The 2,500-nt window shown below is 51.0% G+C and overlaps 1 non-coding gene across 1 annotated transcript; it reads right to left on the bottom strand.

The window, feature by feature from the left end:
• Nucleotides 1-271: 271 nt before the first annotated feature.
• Nucleotides 272-426, bottom strand: LOC143341539 (5.8S ribosomal RNA). The gene has a single exon (XR_013079638.1). It is a non-coding gene; the product is annotated as a 5.8S ribosomal RNA (ribosomal RNA).
• Between the last annotated feature and the right edge of the window lie 2,074 nt (nucleotides 427-2,500).

The following is a 2,500-nucleotide window of genomic DNA, read 5'->3' on the forward strand; positions in this document are numbered from 1 at the left end:
ACGCCGTAAAACACTCGCGCGAGTCCAGACTGATCTCTGCCTCACCACGCAAGGGGTGCGCAAACTTGCCAATAATATATAATATTTATTCTTTTTCGTACGTCCAGCGACAAACGCCAACGAAATACCCAAATTCTCGCTCGTACGTTGATACCTTTCTCTTCATCGACCCGGCTCCGAAACGTTCTTCGCCATCTCCCCGAAAGGAGAGGTAAACGACGGCGGGGTTAGGGAATCTGAGAACAACGCAAGCAGTTTTAGGACAAGTGAACGACCCTCAGCCAGGCGTGGTCCAGGAATTTTATCCGTGGACCGCAATGTGCGTTCGAAATGTCGATGTTCATGTGTCCTGCAGTTCACACGTTGACGCGCAATTAGCTGCGTTCTTCATCGACCCACGAGCCAAGTGATCCACCGTTCAGGGTAATCATATACAATTTACAATTTTTTTCTTTGTATTTAAAAATGCTCCTTGTTCTTTGCTTTAAAAATATTCGATGTTCGCACCTCCGACCAGCGTATCGACGGAGGATTGAACGCGCCATATCGACGACAAAAGTTTCTTTTTGTTTCCTGAATGACGGAAAACCATCGTTCGACGGCCGGGCGTACAGTACATTCAAAAGCCTTTGCGCGTGGCTGCGACCAAACGGGTATAATACACCCGTATATTCTTGGTTCCGAACAGTAACTTCACGCGCAATCGGGCGAACGCACGCGGCAGCGCCCATCGGTTGCTCGATGAAATCGATGCGATAAACTACAGCCTTCTCGGCTGGTCGTCGTTAGTCGCGCGAGCAACGGATGGCCGCACAATCGACGCGTCGTCGTTTGCGATTATTCGCCTCACGTTAGCCATGAGTATGTATATTATTCATTTACGAACGAACGCGGCAGCGTCCATCGGTTGCTCGATGAAATCGATGCGATAAACTACAGCCGTCTCGGCTGGTCGTCGTTAGTCGCGCGAGCAACGATGGCCGCAAAATCGACGCGTCGTCGTTTGCGATTATTCGCCTCAAGTTAGCCATGAGTATGTATAACATTCATTTACGAACGAACGCGGCAGCGTCCATCGGTTGCTCGATGAAATCGATGCGATAAACTACAGCCGTTTCGGCTGGTCGTCGTTAGTCGCGCGAGCAACGATGGCCGCAAAATCGACGCGTCGTCGTTTGCGATTATTCGCCTCAAGTTAGCCATGAGTATGTATATTATTCATTTACGAACGAACGCGGCAGCGTCCATCGGTTGCTCGATGAAATCGATGCGATAAACTACAGCCGTTTCGGCTGGTCGTCGTTAGTCGCGCGAGCAACGATGGCCGCAAAATCGACGCGTCGTCGTTTGCGATTATTCGCCTCAAGTTAGCCATGAGTATGTATATTATTCATTTACGAACGAACGCGGCAGCGTCCATCGGTTGCTCGATGAAATCGATGCGATAAACTACAGCCGTTTCGGCTGGTCGTCGTTAGTCGCGCGAGCAACGATGGCCGCAAAATCGACGCGTCGTCGTTTGCGATTATTCGCCTCAAGTTAGCCATGAGTATGTATATTATTCATTTACGAACGAACGCGGCAGCGTCCACCGGTTGCTCGATGAAATCGATGCGATAAACTACAGCCGTCTCGGCTGGTCGTCGTTAGTCGCGCGAGCAACGATGGCCGCAAAATCGACGCGTCGTCGTTTGCGATTATTCGCCTCTGGCTATCCGTGAGTATGTATAATATTCATATACGAACGAACGCGGCAGCGCCCATCGGTTGCTCGATGAAATCGATGCGATAAACTACAGCCTTCTCGGCTGGTCGTCGTTAGTCGCGCGAGCAACGATGGCCGCAAAATCGACGCGTCGTCGTTTGCGATCATTCGCCTCAGGCTATCCGTGAGTATGTATAATATTCATTTACGAACGAACGCGGCAGCGTCCATCGGTTGCTCGATGAAATCGATGCGATAAACTACAGCCGTTTCGGCTGGTCGTCGTTAGTCGCGCGAGCAACGATGGCCGCAAAATCGACGCGTCGTCGTTTGCGATCATTCGCCTCAGGCTATCCGTGAGTATGTATAACATTCATTTACGAACGAACGCGGCAGCGTCCATCGGTTGCTCGATGAAATCGATGCGATAAACTACAGCCGTCTCGGCTGATCGTCGTTAGTCGCGCGAGCAACGATGGCCGCACAATCGACGCGTCGTCGTTTGCGATTATTCGCCTCAGGCTATCCGTGAGTATGTATAACATTCATTTACGAACGAACGCGGCAGCGTCCATCGGTTGCTCGATGAAATCGATGCGATAAACTACAGCCGTCTCGGCTGATCGTCGTTAGTCGCGCGAGCAACGATGGCCGCACAATCGACGCGTCGTCGTTTGCGATTATTCGCCTCAGGCTATCCGTGAGTATGTATAACATTCATTTACGAACGAACGCGGCAGCGTCCATCGGTTGCTCGATGAAATCGATGCGATAAACTACAGCCGTCTCGGCTGA

Source organism: Colletes latitarsis, chromosome 4 (genome assembly GCF_051014445.1).
Source record: "Colletes latitarsis isolate SP2378_abdomen chromosome 4, iyColLati1, whole genome shotgun sequence".
In the NCBI taxonomy this organism is placed as follows: domain Eukaryota; kingdom Metazoa; phylum Arthropoda; class Insecta; order Hymenoptera; family Colletidae; genus Colletes; species Colletes latitarsis.